Genomic DNA, 19,913 nt, shown 5'->3' with positions numbered 1-19,913 from the left:
TGCGTGGTTTAAATCTTTCGGATTCCTCGTGTTACAAGGCTCTTGGAGGATTAAACAACTGGAGACGCCTTGTCTGTAAGTAACTGTACAAAACAGTCTGCCGATTTTTGCGGGGGAGGGGCACGTCAAAGCTATTGTATGTAATAGCCATGTCAGATAAGCGTCAGTCCATACAATACATATGACCATTGGCCGAGGTTTTCGACAGACGCGTTAGCTCTTAAAGGCGACTCTGGTTTTTAAATCCTCCGAGATTAGGCTACGCGAAGTTTATCTTTGAAGACACTATTTAGACAGCAAACCGACAGATGAGGGTCGCGAAACGGGTCAACAACTTTGCTTTAATGAGGCCCAGTGCACACACTCGCACATCTCGTGCGAGACACATTCAACCTGTTTTTAGGTTAACTCGACACATTATTAAAGTCATTAAATACGTAAATATAAAGTTCAAGTCGGTCTCCGCTAAATCTGGGGGCCTACCGCGAAAACCAGATTCGCAAACTGCGGGGATCTTTCTCTTTTCGCTCACTAAGACGTAATAGGGTTGTTTCCAATTTTTTGAAACGCTTGTATTACGTTCTATATTAACTAAAAGTTGCCGTAAAATTCAACTTTTATACTAAAAACGGCTTTAAATATGTTAAATTAACAAAATATATTTTGGCAGATGCTTTCGCGCCCAAAACGCTCTTTGAAAATTGTGTGACGTCACAGTTTACGGTTTGACACATAACTACATACGCACGTAGAAGATACGAACTGTCAACTGACATTTGTCATTTGTTGTTTATCGCCTAACTGTCAATAGTGTCAATCCGAGAGTTGTGACATCATCAGAATCTTCAATGTCGTTTCGAGTTTGGTCACGTGACGTGTGCCAAAAGATATTTTAAATTCAATATTTACAAAAATATAGTCATTACAGGTCCCCTAAAAGTAGTTTAACATGTTCTTATAATCCAAATGAATTTATTGGGATACAATTCTGCCCTAAGATTTGTAGATGGAAACAACCCTATTAGAGTGACAGAAAAATGCCCGCAATTGACGAACTTCGATTTTCGCGGTCAGCCCAGCATCTACTCGGACGAAGATGACCAAACAAGATAGTATTATGGCACTTTCAGTAGGAGTAGCAGAGAAAGCGCTATATTGTTTGTCCTTGGCATTGTCTCACTTTTATTTTGTGTCTAGTTCTAAAAAGTCGGAAGACTTATTATTGTTCCCCACCAAAGCTTGGTGGGCAACAATGACTGACTTGATTGTTTTTTGTATGTTATCAGGATGTCAGAAATGTTCAAACGTGTTTTTAATTTCGTCGCGTTGCGTTTGTTCTTTCTCTCACGGGCGCAGTAGGTATGATGCATTTTATCTACACATTTTTTTTTTAGAACACAAACAGTCACATATACAAATGGATGGATATTATCATAAATACTCTATGAAGTGTTCAAAAAAACGCAAATTACGGCCAGTACAAACCTAAACTGCGTTTAGTTAGAAATATATTCTTATCTGTGAAAATTGTTATTATCGTGTACCTGATAATAATATCGAATTCGATTTTATAACCATTTATTCTAATAATATCAAGAAACATAATGCAGATTTCGAACATCTCTGAAAAACAAAGGAATTAGATTTGACCTCTATTTAGACTGGCTAGTGACATTAGTGACTAAGTGAGAACAGCAGTAGCAGTATGGTTCCATTTTTATCACCTGTCACTATGCCTGTCAATTTCGCGCTTACATACTTGTCAGAATGTGACAGGCATGGTGACAAATGATAAAGACCCGACCATATTAGCCCTACTGCAAGTAACGTTGTGACATTTCGTCAGTATGTAAGTAAGTGATTTGTAGAATATCCTAACGTTTGTAAAAAAGGGACTTACAAAAATCCTTTTTACGTAGAAAATCGGACAATGCCATGAAGACAATCAAATCGAAAGGTGCGTTCCCCATTCAATATAAAAGCACGTAAATATTTCGATCACGCATCAAAATACTGTTTTCATTTATCGCCAACAACCTAACCTCTCATAAACGAAAACAAAAAGTATAGTACCATAAACACGACGCCCGCCTCACGTACCACAATACAAACTTATGAATGCGTGCGGCTAAATCGAGTACTAAATAAGTTGGAAAGGAAAACGGAATAAAGCAATAGACAGTGGCGCCGCGCATAGCCGCATGGTTAACTTTGCGCCGCCATATTCTTGTATTCGGCGGGATTCTAGAGTAATGGCGTGCGTAGCGGCGGCATATTTCACTCTGCGGTTAATCTCATAAGTTTTTCCGGACGAACGGACAAATAATGGAGCCGATTTAGATTGTTACGAGCTCTGTTGCATTATTTTTCGTGTTAATAAGGTTAGTTTATGGCAACAATGCATCTTTTGGTATCGTTTCGTTGTTCCATACTAGCGGAAAGCAGAAGATTATTGTGCTGTTGGTTGAACGTTTTTATGCTTACGGCCCGATTCGAAGAATAATTAGGACACGTTTAAGATCTTGGAAAAATCTTTAAAAGATCGATAACTAAACAACATGTCCTAATTGACGTTAAAGTGACATTGGTTGCCCAAATCGAGCTGCTTTTCTCAATTATACGACATACAAACGATATCTAAATGAGAACTTATCTAAACCAGAACTAATTATTATCGTATCGCATTCTTCGAATTGGGCCGTTAGCTCCATTTTAATGTTAGTGATGATTTTTTCCGTTGTTATGTTTTTATTTATTGTAAAAGTCAGGAGCGAAAATGAAATTCCGTGACCAACCGGTTAAGCCCGGAGTTACTAGTACAATAATTATAACCCTGTGTTAACGGTTAACTCCGAGTTAGTGGTCAACCCTGGGTGGACTAGCACTATTAATAATAATAATAGTCGTTTCAGCGAACGGTCTCATAGCGAAGAGTCTTGATCAACACCTTGAGAGACTCTCGCTAGGTGGTTGGATCAAGGGTCAGATGCAGAAGGCGGTGATCTTGGACAAGACGCGGATAGTCCGGCGGTTCCTTTCTCTGCGGCCCTGATCACCGGCAGCTTGGGCCCGGCCCGCTGCTGGCGGCACCCTAGGTTAGGTTTTTTATAATGTGTTTATATCTTTTGTATTGTTTTGTAAGTATTTTTATATTTTACTTTTATATACATATTGTAAAAATCCTAGCCTAAGAAAAGAAATAAATAAAAGAAAAATCCAACAAACAGTTAATATGCAAATATCCAGAGAAGAAAATTGGGGCTACGTTTGTATGAAGAAGCGGTCAAGTGAGTTCGTCCCCTTGAATGAAAAATAAAAAAATGTAAATGAAAAATTATTTATTGGTACACAATAAAATCCAGTGACTTTATACATTAGCGTTTGCGTCGAATCCGGTAGTTCTGATTTTTGCAGTTTATGATGTCCGCCCAATGTATAATCCAAATTTGAGACCGCAAGTGTCGAACGCAACTTTGTTTTTTTTTTTAGATTTGGGCGATTATTACCCTAAAGGACTAGTTTTTGATAGTACCTTCTCAAGACGTTTTAAAGTAGGTAGGCTACATTTTCTACAATACAAAACTAGAATTGTGTCTGTAGACCTAATAGTTTCTGAGATAAAGCCTTACAAAGTTCATAAAAGAAGTGGTCCGATGTATGCTATATTTCTTCCTGTTCTTAGCAACTAGGGCAAGTTATATCATTAGGAGGATTGAGGAGGCATAGCCTGTAATTAGTTTATATACCATATTTTAATACATACAGTGAATTTAAGTTTTTCGCAGAAAACTTGTTTTTGCTCTATTTCCTTTGTTTTATGAGCTCGGGCAATATAAACTAATTACAGGCATATATATACCTCGTGTCATTGTATGTGCAAAGTTTCATTACAATCCAACAAGTAGTTTTAAAATGAGAACGAAAATCCGTTTGTATGGGAAGATGAAATTCGGCAGAGCGTGCGGACTCAATGTCTAATGGCCCGATTCGAGGAATGATTAAGACACGTTTAAGATCTTGAAAAGACGAAAGAAAAGATAAGTCAAAATTGACGTTTAATTCGATTCCGCTGTGATCACAATAAGGTCTATCTACGATATTTCTAACGTCAAAGTGACATTGGTTGCTGCTTCTGTCAATTATATGACATACAAACGATATCTAAATGAGAGCTTCTTTTCTCATTCTTCGAATCGGGCCGTAAAGATGGAACTCTGTACAGTGTCAGTTACGCGCTAACAATAATGAGGTACAGAGTGTTTTCCGGAAAATTTCTGTAAAATATAATTCCGAGTGTAATCTACCCGAGAATGCTTTTTCCGTGTCCCTGCCCATTCCTATAATTTAAATACATTATTGTGGAACATGGATCCCTATTTTTCCTGTTCCCGTAATAAATGTGGAGATTCTGTGATTGTAGGAACATTTCGGGTCTCTTACTTCGCAGAATAATTGAGGTAATTTTTCACTCTTGTCTAGGTTTATTTTAGGCAATATTAATGATTGGTATTTGTCTAAATGAGCGTTTCGTAATATCTTTTATCTAATTTATGGGGTTTTCAGGCAGGTGGAATATCTAAATTAAGAAATAATGAAATCTTCATGGCATACTAAGTGCCACATCAGCGTATAAATGGAGTTTTACACTCAACAGAAATCATTTTACAGTACATATGGTGCTACTTTACCGCACTAGATCGAAAATTAGCATATTACGTTACTGTGTCGAACATTTAAATACAGTAAAACGTTGTACGATACATGTGCGAATAGGTAATTCGCAACTCGTGTCGATTTAAAACACTCCCTTCGGTCGTGTTGTAATGTACTATTTCATCATTACTTGCTCGTAAAAAAATGTTTTGTGCATAAATAGATTTACGGCCCGATTCGAAGAATGAGATACGATAACGATAAGTTCAGGTTTAGATAAGCTCTCATTTAGATATCGTTTGGATGACGTATAATTGACAGAAGCAGCAACCAGTGTCACTTTGACGTTAGAAATATCGTAGATAGATCTTATTGTGATCACAGTGGAATCGAATTAAACGTCAAAGACATGTCGTTTTGTTATCGATCTTTTAAATATCTTTCCAAGATCTTAAACGGGTCTTAATCATTCTTCGAATCAGGCCATTATTCGTGATTTTGTTCTATCGAACGAAAGTCGAAAGGATTCGAATCGATGAAATCACTAGAGAAAATTTTCAATTTTGATAATTCAATTTTTGGTAACCGTATTGTTATCTAAAAAATCCGTAAGATTTTTCAAAAAACTCCGCTCATTGAACCTACGGCACCTTATCGTGTTTTACGAGGAAACATTCGTGGTAATGTTTACATACAAGCAGTTACCTCTGTGGATTTTGGCCCTCTCTACCTCTCTCTAACCCTATACCTCTGACCCGAGAAAATTGAATTCTCCCCTCAATTGGAGGAGGGTATCCCAATATGGACCGGCAAGAAACTCGGCGGGACAGTAAACAGACGCCTAGCATACAAAATCGGCAACAATAAAACGCAAAAATCAAAACGGTCAGATACAGACAATTTCTTTCTCATTCCGTTACGATTAATTATGTTTTGGAGGAGAAAAATGTCGAGAACGAAACCTCGATTTCTGAGATTTATATGCACGATGTTTCGCCTAAGCTGCAGTTGTCCTTATCGCACTAATTTTAGAAGCCGCCCCGTCAGTGCGACGGAAATATTTACCTAAAATTCTCAAACCTAAGAAGAGCCTCACTTGGTATTTCCTCTTGAGAGGGAAGAATAGCTTTGCGATTCTAACGAAATAACGATACTTTTTCTATGAAATTCCATTTAGGAAGAAAACGGTTTCCACTAACTAGATCTCAACAAATCACTTTGATTTTGATGTCGATCGCTTCAGAATACTATATTCTAGGTTTATACATTTCGCTTTTTTCTATTTTTTTTTGTATTGCAAATTTTGAAAAAAGCGAAACATATAAACCTAGCTTTTTGTTGTGTCAATAACATAGTAAAATCATGGAGAATGGAATATAAGTGGAAAAACATTGTCTCTTGTATGGACGAGTTTTTGATATACTTTTCCCACTTAAGTTGGTCGGGCTAGTTTGGCCCGCACTGTACAATTACGGATGAACAGACAGATAGATCATGAAGCCGCAAATGTGGAGAATCCGCAATGAGGGGAATGAGTGGGTGCTGCGGTCGCGTCATCAATTCTGTTAGTATTTCTACCAAAATAGGCGAGCTTTTGGCTGAAATAACATCTGTTTTGTGCCAGCAATAGTTAATTATGTATATTACTTTTGAATTGCATTTGAATTAGTATTTGGAAATAACTGATCATAACAAAGTCTTTCTAAAATCGACAAAAATGCGGGTAGGCTATATCAGAGACAATCACAATGGTTTACGTGAAACGTGATATAAAACGTAAACTAAAAAAACATTTTTTTTTTATACTACGTCGGTGGCAAACAAGCATACGGCCTGTCTGATGGTAAGCAGTCTCCGTAGCCTATGTACACCTGCAACTCCAGAGGAAAAGTGATTAATATGTGAGTAACCTGCTTTTTTATGTGATAGTTAGCCAACGAGCAGACGAACCGCCTAATGGGAAGCGGTCATCGTCGCCCATGGACATAAGCAACATCATAGGAGGGACTTAAGCGTTGACGACCATTGAAAACCCTGAATGCCCGCTTCTTGGAGAATCCCATGTCCCATCCCGCTTAAAATAAAGTTAATACTTAGTATATATATATTATTGACGCATCCCTTTTTATTGCCACTAAATTAAAACACAAAAAAAAAAAAAAAAAAAAAAAAAAAAAAAAAAAAAAAAAAAAAAAAAAAAAAAAAAAAAAAAAAAAAAAAAAACAAACAAACAAATAAATTACAAGTATCCAATTGGATGCACTACCTTCATTTTCTAGCCAGATACAACATACACTTGAGTTGAATTTTGGTTTGGGTTGGAAGAAGGGTTTAGAGTTGGTAATTGTGTTGCGATTTTTTATGTTTGTTGGACCATAGTGACCGCAGGGCCGAGGGATTTTAAATCTTCTCGGGTCAGAGGTGTAGGGTTAGAGCCGGTAGCGCATTGTAATATGCCTACCTACGTGAAAAATAAACTATCTTTATCTAATAACATATGAAAATAGTCACTTGACTTGTCGTAGCATCAGTAGCAGCAGTCAACATTCGGTCGTGTTTTAGTTTATCACGACCCGTTCAGAATTTCCTACTTTCCGCACTTGTATCATAAATAACTAGTACCTGGGCGACCGAGCTTTGCTCGCTTATAACTATTTATTGTAATATGGTGGTGTATAGGTGATAACCTTAACTACATTTTTTTACTAAATTAAACTTGTCTGAAGCAATAAAAATTAAAAAAAATATTTATAAACTTGATCATATAAAAAAAAAAACTAAAGTTAGCCACCGGGCGAGATTCGAACCCGTAACACTCGTTTAGCAGTCCGCGTCTTAACCCGCTAGACCAGACGGACAGTGGCCGGCAACACGAAATTAGCGACCATATTCTGTGACGAAAGAAAAACGCATGAAAACTCGAAAACACGCGTTTTCCCAAACATAAGACTAATCTAGATCGATTGTATACCCACAAAAACCCCCATATACCAAATTTCAGCGAAATCGTTAGAGCCGATTCCGAGATCACAGAAATATATATATACAAGAATTGTTCGTTTAAAGGTATAAGATTATGAAATAAAGTGTTTTACTACTACCTACTTATCTAGAATATAGGTAATGTAAATAGTTTCCGAATTGACTGAATCCCTAGCACAATAATTAGTATCTAATTTCAATTGCTATCTAGGAGCGTATTCAAGCTAACTAGTATATACATAGAGTCCCAACCTAGCCTCTAACTAGCCAGAATGGGAGGACGGCTCAATGTGCAGTATTCCGAGCGCAAAATCAGTGGGGTAGCGGACACCGGAATTTCATCCCGGATTGTGTCCGCGTTCCTCGTTTTTTCTAGGCCGTGGCATACACCGTGGGCCAATTTAACCCCGGCAGATTTTAAATGTATTCTTGACCGCATTTAGAGACTAACGGCCAGATTCTAAGAATGAGATACAATAAGTTCTGGTTTAGATAAGTTCTCATTTAGATATCGTTTGTATGTCGTATAATTGACAGAAGCAGCTCGATTCGGGCAACCAATGTCACTTTGACGTTAGAAATATCGTAGTTAGATCTTATTGGGATCACAGCGGAATCGAAATAAATCATTTAGTTATCGATCTTTTAAGGATCTTTCCAAGATCTTACACGTGTCTTAATAATTCTTCGAATCGGGCCGTAAAATGTCATACAAAGTTTCCTGAAATCAATCTTGTTTTAGAGATAATGTCATTGTTTGAGAAAAATTGTTTCTGTTATAACTTACAAATGGGTACTTAACACATGCTGAATATTATAACAAAATGGATAGAAAATCAGTCATTTATTATAAAAAAGGGGAATTTAAAAAATTATATTGAGATTATAAAAAAATACAAGGCTCCCAAAGCCTCAACAAACAATTTTTTTTTGTTTTTCAAAAATAGAAAAAAAAGGTACCATTCGATTCCTTACATTTTATTAAAAAATAAATGGTACACATAAACGCAATATTATAAAATGGCAATTTCCTTGATCTTCCATACATTTAGGATAGACTTATATAATGTGACGTCACATCACATCATTATTTTGTTAGAGGCGTTTCAATCGTCGAGTGCGAGCGTCAGACTTTAACTCTCATTTCTGATCTTTGTGTTGCTTAAATGCCATGAGCCCTATATAGACATTTGATCCTGAGGAAAATGAAGATCGTTTGACATTATTTACAAAAAACTGTCAAGTAGCCAATTAGTCAAAAATGCCTTTGTAGCTGTGATGCTGCCACTATGTGACTTGGTTTAGACACACCTACTGATAGATATAGAAATTTTAAATTAAACTTGCAATTTTTATCTTTACATAAAACAAATACTTTTCTTATTCGTTGTAATGTTTATTTTTTCACCAAGGTGTAAAAATAAATAACGTGTCGTGTGCAGAAAACGCAAAAAAGATTTATTATGGCAAAAAAAATTTTTTTGGTTAATTTGGCCAAAACTTTTAACATTTTTTGCTCCTTATGACCTCAGGAATGTGTGGTTAAAATCTGTCGGCTTTAATTGGCCCACGGTGTATATGTACATATTTTATATCTTACATACATACATGGATAGGTATCGACATTAAACATACATATTAAATAAGTCATTTTATAGGTGAAGTCTAATACAAATATGAATTCAGGTGCATTAGGACTGTTGGATTCCGAAACACAGGCTGCCCCAATATACATTGACATTTTTTTTTTTGGATTAAAGTAATTCGCGGATTAAGCTCGCGTGTTTTTAGTCACTCGTGCGATATGAGTGACGTAACGCGCACACGTGAGTGTAAACCGTAGAATTACTTTAATAATAATATGTCTCAAGTCAGTTTAATTTCGATTTCTTTGGATGGTTTTCTTACTTAGACGTATTTTGCAAATTGTCATTTTAAATTAAAACTACAATTAACTAAAATAAAACGTATTATCTTCAAATTATTCTCCTTTAGCGTTACACAAACGCAAAACGTCTGTTAATATTCTCAACAATTTGCCGCACAGAAAAAAAAACAACTTACACATTTTTGGGCCATTTTGTATCTAGTTTAAGCGATATGTTACACTGCCAAAATTTGTTCATGGCTTAAATAGGGAAATCGCCTAAATGTGCAGTACCTATCTTATAGGTGTTAAGATTATTGTCGTATGGTTACTCTAACAATTACTAATACAACAACCGAGGTACTTGCAGGTATTCTGATCTGACCGATCCTTCACGATGTGTTCTGTTTGACTGCCTCGACGCAGAACGTAGTGATTATATGCTCTTTGAAGTGAACGAGACTGACCAACTCCGTGTCCCCACTACCTACCGTGTTGCCAGTCGTATAATGTTATTTTCCCAACTACCCCAGTATTTATCGGGGTAATCCATAAACATCGCACATTAAAATTTTAATCAACTGCTATCTTTAATGTAAACATAAAATTTCAAGTTAATTTGGTAGTTAATACTAACGGTATGAAATGTCCAATGTAAAGTAAACCCTAAAAGGCTCAACAATTAAAGTCCGTGACTGTACCTATCCTAGACAGGAAGATAGCTGGGTATAACTAGAACAGAGGATGCCTATTGGTAAGTGCAGTTTCCAGAGCGCGGAACCAGTGCGGCAGGGGACACCGGAATTTCATTCCGGATTGTGCGCGCGTTCCGCATAACGTCTGGCAGTTCATTTCATTAACATGCTGATCTATGTTGAGGATATTTATCTTATAGCTAAATTAAAATATAACTAATCTATCAAAAACATAGCGCTTATTTTTTACATGTTCATGCGACCAGTTGACGGTCTTACCGCGATACAACCGGCTGACGTTTTTTTAAATCAAGAATCGCATCTGAACTATCATCTCACAAAGTATAAAATGGGAGGCGATAACTATTTTTTTACGTGTTTCGGTGGCTGCCATTCCTCAACCCACCAGCGGAGCGGCAGCTGACGTTCACGAGGGTTCATCATACATAACCGTTAACCACTATAGGTACTAGTTTTCGCCCGGGAGGCGATTAGTCATGGAAGAGTTCCTGGTTCGCGGTCGCCATTATTAATATTTTCGTTGTAACTAAAACGTTTGTAAGCTTTTGCTGTATTCACAATTGGAAGTATCCAATTTCCAATTCCAACGCCATCTAGGTATTTAGCTGGATATAACATAGATGCCGAAATGCTGAGTAGGCATCTAGGTACATAGCTAGCTAGAATAGATGGGAGGATGTCTAAATGTGCAGTATCCGGAGCACGGAATCAGTGCGGCGGACGCCGGAATTCCATCCCGGATTTTGCGCGCGTTCTGCAGATAAAACCTTTCAATTATTTGTCGATGTATATGGTAGTATATATGAAAATAAAGGTGTAACTTTATTGAAGATTATGTTAAACATTTGTAAATGTCTTGTTTCACGAGGTGTAACTTGTATAGGTATTAATAGATACAGACAATGTACAACCTAAACCAATGACCTACCTTCATTTTGTGATTTGAATTTCATCTTCTCCATTTAGATGGTTGTTAGTTCTCAACTGTGCGTTTTTCCAACATTGACATATATATCTAAGGACGGGCCTTACGGGCAATGAGAATGGGGCCAGTACAGCGGTGTCCCGCACACGAATTCGAGCCAATCGCGCCGTCTCACGCCACAACGTGATCGGTTGATGAGTTCGCATCAAGCACACGATTGGTCGCAACTAGATGCGTTAGACTGCACGATTGGCTCAAATTCGTGAGTGACACCACTGAACTAACACCATTCTTAGTGTCCTTAAGGCTCGTCCTTAGATATATGTTTTCCAAGAAATTCCTGCCATGTATTGTAGTCCAACCAAAGTGCCAAGGAAGCCTATAATGTTAAGTGACTCGTGTGTGACATTCAGTCAAAATAATAATCTACTAACACCTTAAATAACTTAAAGGTCATAAACTGAAATAAATGTCATATACTAAAAATAAAAAAGCGGCCAAGTGCGAGTCGGACTCGTGCATGAAGGGTTCCGTGCCATTTAAGACGTATTAAAAAAAATCTACTTGCTAGATCTTGTTCAACATTTTACCACTTTGGACACACATTTTACCACTTTGGAAGTGTCTCTCGCGCAAACTATTCAGTTTAGAAAAAATGATATTAGAAACCTAAATATCATTTTTGAAGACCTATCCATAGATACCCCACACGTATGGGTTTGATGAAAAAAGATTTTTTGAGTTTCAGTTCTAAGTATGGGGAACCCCCAAAATTTATTGTTTTTTTTCTATTTTTGTGTAAACATCCTAATGCGGTTCATAGAATACATCTATTTACCAAGTTTGAACAGTATAGCTCTTATAGTTTCGGAAATAAGTGGCGGTGACATAATCGGACAGACAGACGGACATGACGAATCTATAAGGGTTCCGCTTTTTGCCATTTGGCTACGGAACCCTAAAAAATGTGCCAAAGACTGGAATGGCTGCTATCGCGGCAGGTGCCTAAGCCATTCGGCCACGCGGGTTACGGCGGCGTAGATCAAATTTTTCCAAGCATATGCATTTGTTACTGAAGGCTTATTATGGCGCCCCCTATCCCTAAATATTTCCTAAAAATAATTTATATTGTTCTAATACCACTTAAAGGTCACTTACAAAAAGCTGTAGGCACATAATTAATTTTGGTAAGGCAATATTGGTCTCTACAAGACCCCGGTTAGGGCTCTCTAAGGAATATCAAGAGTATTCAAATTGATCCGGCTGTCCGTCAAAGATATTTCGCCCTCGAGTTAAATTGGTTACGCGACCAGTTTATTAACAAACTTAACATAATATTTTTTTACACCTTAATATAAACATAAGTTCAAAAATAACACCCGACTACTGAAAACTCACGCACTAAAAAGTATGATATGTATGTATATAAGGTTAGCTACCAACTCGGGGTTAACCGGTTAAAATTACCAGTACAATTTAACCTGTGTTAACGGTTAACTGTGAGTTAGTAGCTAGCCTTGGATGGTGCAAGTATCCCTAAGCGAACATAAGCTTCAATATAAAGCCCGATCAGAAATATATGATCAATGATCATTGTCAAGAAGGCGCTGTTATTCTCATCTATGGGGTGACAGTTCAGTTTAGTATGAAAAATTTAGTTCCAATGAAATTCCGCAATATGGCGCGTGATCATATATTACTGGTCAGGCTTTATAGTGGCATACGACCAAGGCCTTGCTCTGAATAATATAAAATTTACAAGATTATGTAATTTGTGTTTCTTTGAAACATGATAAATATATAACGTTTTTCTATAAGATAATTTCTGATGAAGTTTTTTTAAGCTTTCTACAGCGTTTTTTCAATAGGTACGTAGTCAGGTTTTTGTTTTTTGTCTTAACCAAGAACCGTGATATTTTCGTACATTTCTCTGTTGGTCATTTATTTATTAATGGATACTTACTAACTGAGTACGTAAGAGCATAATACTCCCATATTAAAGACCGGCAACGCACTTTCTACCCCTCAGGTGTTTCAAATGTCATGGACAACGGTAATCGCTTACCTCTGCTCTTTTGCCCATTTGCCTCCTATATCAAAAATTCTAAATTAAGTAGATAACTAATGTCAACATCATCTTCCTCGCGTTGTCCCGGCATTTTGCCACGGCTCATGGGAGCCTGGGTCCGCTTGGTAACTAATCCCAAGAATTGGTAGGCACTAGTTTTTACGAAAGCGACTGCCATCTGACCTTCCAACCCAGAGGGTATAGGTCTTATTGGGATTAGTCCGGTTTCCTCACGATATTTTCCTTCACCGAAAACTGGTAAATATCAAATGATTTTTCTTACAAAACTTCCGAAAAACTCATTGGTACGAGCCGGGGTTTGAACCCACGACGTAAGTAATGTATTTACCTAAATAGTCTAAAGACCTAGCACAGAACTTTGGCATATGTAAAGCAAAACCGGAATATTTTACCATAACTTAACACTTCGCATGACTTACTGCACTTTTCAAGTAATCATGAATGGAAATGGGCAGGATGCCAAAATGCTATTTAATTGGAGGCTACCTAAAACAACTGTTGCAATGGTCAAATTAATGGTGAAACTCCCGTGTAAACCCTTAATACTGCCATTATATTACCATAAGTGTTTAAAATCCGTCTAAGCTTTGAAACTTAGCACGGACTATACAGTGATAAAGTGCTGTAAACGTCACATAATCATAGAAATTTTACGTTTTAAAGGGTAGATCGGGACCCTATTACTAAGACTCCGCTGTCCGTCCGTCTGTCTGTCCGTCTGTCACCAGGCTGTATCTCATGAACCGTGATAGCTAGACAGTTAAAATTTTCACAGATCATGTACATATTTCTGTTGCCGCTATAACAACAAATATTCAAAAGTACGGAACCCTCGGTGGGCGAGTCCGACTCGCACTTTTCCGGTTTTCTATGTTGATATTTTTTTATGAGGGCCATCAAGACGGTTTTGCCTTGTGGGCCCCCAGGGCCCCGGGCCGCATGATGATTCGGATGGCAAGGTTAGGTATCTATGCCAGACCGTCTAGCTAAAGTTGCGTTCTCGCGCGCGATTCCATACCAGAAGTCGCTCAGGATATATGGAGTCGCGAGAATGATATGATGATCGTTCATGTCCGACACGATAAGATACGTCACGTATGACAGCGTGACAAAAACAGTGTCCGTCACTTTCGATCGCGCAGTGTCAAAGAGTGACAGTTATTTTATAACATGGACAAAGCCATCCATAATACGCCTGCAGGATCACCTGGCCCACATAAAAAAGCCCACATGCTTTCCCCGGGGGCCGCGGGCCTCAGGTTGAGTTTAACCAACCGGACTCGCCCTTAAGAGCTTACCCCTCTGTCACAAACCTCGGCCAATGGTCATACTCACGTCATACTTATTGTATGGACTGACGTTTATCTGACATACATTTGACATGCCCCTCCCCCGCAAAAATCAGCAATCCTTTTGTACAGAATATTACAGACAAGGCATCTCCGATTGGTTACATGCTCTAAGTGTGGAAGGGTTGATTGCATGGAGCTGGTTCGTAGTATATTAATATTAAGTAAGAACCTAAAAATGTAAACTAGTGTCAGGCACAAAACTTAGCTACCTTCTACTGGAAAATTACCTGAAACTTAAGTACCAACTGCTTTAAACGGGTGGTACAGCTTGGTTCTACTATAACAGCAACTTTTGTATTGGATATAAAGTCGATTTTAACGAGACCAGCATATAAAAAATGTTGCAGGACTTTAGTAGCACAGTGAGATTCGATTCGATTTATATTTTTCTTTTTAGTAGGGGAGCCTAAGAGGGGATTTTTGGAGTTACTCGAGCGTGTCAGATTAAGATATGAGTGATATCTTGCTACTCGTGGAGTCTTCCTTAACCACTTGATGCTAGAATTATTGTGCTAATACTTCATCTGACAATTATTTGTACGCATTTTCTTTATCTGATGGTTACAAGTTCGAAACACATTAGTTTATTTACTTATGCCTGAATAAAATTATCCGTCAAATTAAGAAAATGCGTACAAATAATTGTCAGATTAAGTACCTTTTACCTAGCACAAGTTTTTCGACATGTTTGATGTCGATTTGCCATGTAAACAATCTTACCGGTTTTGTGATTAAGTCTGACTTATTAGGTATACCCCTGCTAAGATTTTTGATCGGCCAGCATGACTTGCGTTAAAAAAAAATCGAAATATTTCGAAATTTCGACCCGTGCCGCCGAGCCCAGGTGAACGAGTGGTTCAGGTATCTGTCACGTAAACGAACGACGTTGGTTCGATTCCAGCCCCGGGCACTGCAGGCCTTGGTAATTTTTATCCTTTGTATTTGTATATGACATTTATTTCGTTTATAACTTACGTTCTCGCGCGCGTTTCATATACTTCAACTATGGAGTCGCGCGCGGAACGCAAGTCATGCTAGCCGGTCTGGTGGCAATAACTTACTGAACTTAACGCAATAACTTAACTATTAGCCTAGTTGGTTGGGTAGTGACCCCACGAAGCAGGAGGTCCCGGGTTCGAACCCTGGTTTGGGCATTTATTTGTGTGTTCATCGCAGATATTTGTTCCTGAGTTATGGATGTTTTTTATGTATTTAAGTACTCGAATTTACATCTATATATTATATTATATCGTCATCTAGTACCTACCCACAACACAAGGTCGATTTGTGTAATATTGTTCCATAATATTTATTGATTTATTTATTATGAATAACATTAATAGTGGCAAGAACCAACTCTATTTTAAAATTAATTGACTACTTCTTTCTGGGTTCTTTGCCTGTAAGAAGCTTACGAATACTGTTCGCTTGTTTTACGTCCTGAATAATTCATTCATGGATTATCAATATTAGAATTTATTTTTATCTATAAACCTGAATTATTTAGATATACAGGCGCGAATCATCTAAATACACAAATTTAGTAAGTTTTGACTTGGTTTCTATAAGGGGCAGATCAATAAAAAAGGAAACTTAACTAAAATAGGAAATTTAGCATGACATCGAATTTACCACACGGAACAAAGCATCAAACACACCAAAACTTACACAAAATCCATCCAAAGATCGATAAAACACACACAAAACACAGTAACCCTCGTACAAAACCGCTTCCGATCAATCTTGGGTACAATTCACAAAAACCGACATGAAAATCGTACACAAAATCGCGTCAATAATACAATCTATATACGTACATGCGATTAAAAAAGTTCCATGGTCCGCGCGCACAAAAAACACACACTAATCGATGGTCACTTCACAGAGTCATAGAGAAATGGTGGGATTGTTTTTTTTAATGTATTATGTAATGCGTGAGTGCATGGCGCGAGTAAGCCGCGCTGAGGACAACTGCAGACAGAAATGGCGGACGATGCGCGCGCAGCCCGCCCTACGGTTAGGGGGGAGTTTTGGAGGCGCGGTTGGAACGGAGAAAGCCTTGCGCCCAGGCCACTCACAATCGCAACATTTCTAATTTTTACGAAGGAGTTTTTAAGAGGAGGAGAAGGGTTTTTGCCTTTGAATTTGAATTTTGATGAGCGCTCCTTTTGGGACAGTCGTGTGTAAGGTATAAAGTATCCGCTTAGCCATTCTCATTCGTAATTGAATATAGTCCTAGATATACGGATGCGCGCTTATTCATAAGATTACTTTAGTACGGAGTCATAAAACAAGGTAAGAAATCGCGTTCCCATGGTTACTCGCAAATATTTTCAACTAACTGCCCTAAGGGCATGCATTTTGGTACGTAGTAACACACACATTACGTACAATACACATTCGAGAGTTCGCGAATCGCTATGTCGACTGCATAACAAGCGTACGTCGGCTCATCTCAGGGCTATATTTATTAACATTATAATTATAACATAGACTAAATGTTAATTTCTTCGTGGCTGCTTTTATCAAAATTATACCACCGAACTGACCGACCAAAACGCGGTAAGGAAAACTACTCCTAATCTAGACAAAAGGCTCACACTTTGTAACGCTCACCGTTACCTCTCACCTCTTACGTTTTCCATCAACCCCTAATCCTACCCCCTATCCATTGCCGCATCTAACTTAACAAACTTTCCCTACACGTAACAAAACCTTCAATGTACTCGTCGCCATGAAATATGACCGCTAAGTACTTACCCTCGGTATCTCAGTTTCCTCCTAATTCCGATCAAAAGAGAAACGAAAGAATTTCATGAGGATTTAAAGAAGATATGACCTTTTAGAACAGTACATGGTACGGCAGAACGCGGTCGGAAAATTTGAGTGGGATGCAGTCAAAATTGAGTGTAAATCCCTCCTTGGCCGTAAAGATATCAATGAAATAAGAATTTGACGTTCACGCTTTATGAATGAAATGTAGGGTAATTTATCGTGAGACTGCGAAAACGAAAGATTACTTTGAAATTGGTTTTACACAGAATGGTTAATAACGCGACAGTTTTTGACCACGTGCTCCTGACGTCATTGCGAGTGAATGTTTTCAACATACCTATAAGTCCATCTATGTATGAAACATTGACTCAGACAGGTCATTTTTGATCATGAGTTTTCGGTGGAAATTTAAGGTTACATTCGAATTACGACTGCAGCAACATTACTGCTGCAGCTTTGCAGGCCGCGTAGCCAACATGCAAATCGCTAACGCCTGTCACTTCCGCACTAATTTGGAAGAGTGATAAGACACTTGGCTAGGCCGGGTGTAGCATTAAAATAAATAAATAAAATAAAATAAATATTATAGGACATTATTACACAAATTGACTAAGTCCCACAGTAACCTCAATAAGGCTTGTGTTGAGGGTACTTAGACAACGATATATATAATATATAAATATCTATAAATACTTAAATACATAGAAAACACCCATGACTCAGGAACAAATATCCATGCTCATCACACAAATAGATGCCCTTACCAGGATTTGAACCCGGGACCATCAGCTTCGTAGGCATTAGATTGCAACAGCGGGAATTAGGTGATGTCCTTGTCAATTTCACTGATAAATTCCATTAGGGTGAAGTGAAACGAGCGAATTTCTTACAAGCTTTTATTTAACCCATTCAGCGCTAATCACGACACGTCGTTTTGCCTCTACGAAGTATTTCCTCTACATACCGGCCGGGGGACCTATGTTATCGGCTACGACCATAGCTCAGCGGAGAATGTGTTAACTTGCCATGTTATTAGTTAGCGTTGGTGTTGGAAGCTCAATTTGACCCACTTACAGATTTTCAATTGAGCTGAAATTTTGCATACTCATGTAAATCGGAATACAATGCAATATTATGATGATATGGAGCTGATCTGATAATGGAGACAACGCAGACTAATTGTGTTTAGAGTCTTAGAATTGTCTCGATGAGTACCTAATTCGTTGCCTGTGGATAGATAAGTACAGTCAGCGATTGCATCATCATTTTTGGTAACTTGTTTAATTATTGCTTAAGACTTATTTGAGTTGCGAGTCGCGTAATTTCGGTTGCTCAATTTCTACTGGATTCATACAAAACACCTGTTTGGTATATACGAAGACGCAAAATGAGTTGTCTGCCAATATACTTTAGAATTTTTGCAGTTGAAATCACGCAGCTCACAAATCACTTACACTCGTCTGTTGTTGCCACATTGTTGTGATTAGAACGTTAAATTTAAATTTGACACATTTTATCAAGGAGATTGACCCTGTCAGCGCCCGCGTCAACGCTTAAACGACAAACGTCAAACTTTTTCAGTAGAAAAACGCGAGAAATTCACCAATACGAACGAAAACCCTACGCGCCTACATTTTTAATATTTGCTGCATTTTTCTACTGACAGGAACGCTGGACGGGAATGACTTAACCATAGATGGTAGGATCGTATGGATGTATACGCATGCGCCGGTGAGGGACAGAACATATACAATACGACAAAATTAAAAACACGTTTAAATTTAATATTCCTGACAACATAACAAAAACAATCTACATAATTTGGTCGGGTTATTTGTCGCTCGCCATAACCCATAATAAAATTTACGGTAGGGAATAAAAAAAAAAGAAACTGTGACAAGGACAAACAATACTCTTACTGAGAGTTCCGTAAGAGCATTTCGTTCGGTCATCTGCCGGCTCTACCATTTCATCTCTATACTATTGTACCTCTATGGTCTTGACAGACTAAAGTCGTGAGAGTCACAATGGCGGGTGTACCTAAATAAAATCAAATGAAAAGCATACCATATTTTTGTACCTAATTTGTACTATTTAGTACCTCGTTTAAAAAAATTGTACCTCACGGTACGTAAAGTTATGATCAAAAAACAGGTCACCCGCCATCCTGACAGTCAGAATGGCGGGTGTACTTTATTACGCTATGTTCCCGTGGTTATTGATAAATTCTATAAAAGCCAAATTTTTGTACCTTTTTGTACCGTCATATTCAATTATAATATGAGTCATTTTATTTGTGCTTTCCAAGTTTTACTCATTTTATATTTTGCTTGCTATTACAATGTTGCAGGCGTTATAATTTTTCAAGTTGTCGATTTAATTTTTAAGAAAAAACGCTAAGGTACAATTATTTTTTTTTCATTCATTCATTCATTACGCCAGGATTTAGTACCTTTAATGTTTAATCTGTTAAGTTCTAATAACTCAGAAAATCATGTCTTAAAAATGATTTTACTTAGGAAGATTTCTTTGAATTGGCGCTTAGCCTTTTTTA

At 37.7% G+C, this 19,913-nt stretch overlaps 1 protein-coding gene across 5 annotated transcripts in view; it reads right to left on the bottom strand.

The window, feature by feature from the left end:
- Positions 1 to 16,739, bottom strand: part of LOC133528289 (neurexin 1) — a 326,318-nt gene extending 309,579 nt beyond the window's left edge. For 3 of the 5 annotated variants that reach the window (XM_061865615.1, XM_061865617.1, XM_061865618.1), the window contains exon 1: positions 16,402 to 16,739. The gene's annotated coding sequence lies outside the window, so the exon portion shown is untranslated. The other 2 variants (XM_061865619.1, XM_061865616.1) reach the window with 2 other exon arrangements.
- Between the last annotated feature and the right edge of the window lie 3,174 nt (positions 16,740 to 19,913).

The sequence above is a fragment of the Cydia pomonella genome, chromosome 19 (genome assembly GCF_033807575.1).
Source record: "Cydia pomonella isolate Wapato2018A chromosome 19, ilCydPomo1, whole genome shotgun sequence".
Classification (NCBI taxonomy): Eukaryota; Metazoa; Arthropoda; class Insecta; order Lepidoptera; family Tortricidae; genus Cydia; species Cydia pomonella.
This window is presented reverse-complemented; position numbering and strand designations above follow the sequence as displayed.